The sequence below is a fragment of the Penaeus monodon genome, chromosome 22, assembly GCF_015228065.2.
Source record: "Penaeus monodon isolate SGIC_2016 chromosome 22, NSTDA_Pmon_1, whole genome shotgun sequence".
Lineage (NCBI taxonomy): Eukaryota > Metazoa > Arthropoda > Malacostraca > Decapoda > Penaeidae > Penaeus > Penaeus monodon.
The window spans coordinates 19,453,621-19,453,823 of record NC_051407.1 but is presented as its reverse complement, the minus strand read 5'-3'; the positions used below and the strand labels follow the sequence as shown (position 1 = coordinate 19,453,823).

General features: G+C 41.4%; 1 protein-coding gene across 1 annotated transcript in view; it reads right to left on the bottom strand.

Annotated features, from left to right (window-relative positions):
* Positions 1–203, bottom strand: part of LOC119587349 (GTPase-activating Rap/Ran-GAP domain-like protein 3) — a 420,180-nt gene that overhangs the window by 14,355 nt on the left and 405,622 nt on the right. The gene's annotated exons all lie outside the window — the stretch shown is intronic.

The window sequence follows — 203 nt, the reverse complement described above, 5'->3', positions numbered from 1 at the left end:
TCGTCGAGGATTCCATTATCAGACAGACTAACGATGGCTATCCATCGACGGAAATTCCACATGTCCTTCAGGGGAATGGAAAAGTTTTATATTCAAATTAGAAGCGAGACTATCGTACATTGCCTCGTGTGAGGAAATTAGGATCTCATTTCTACTTTTCTCTCTCTTTTCCGCACATGTACCCACATATATGAGAAGGAACG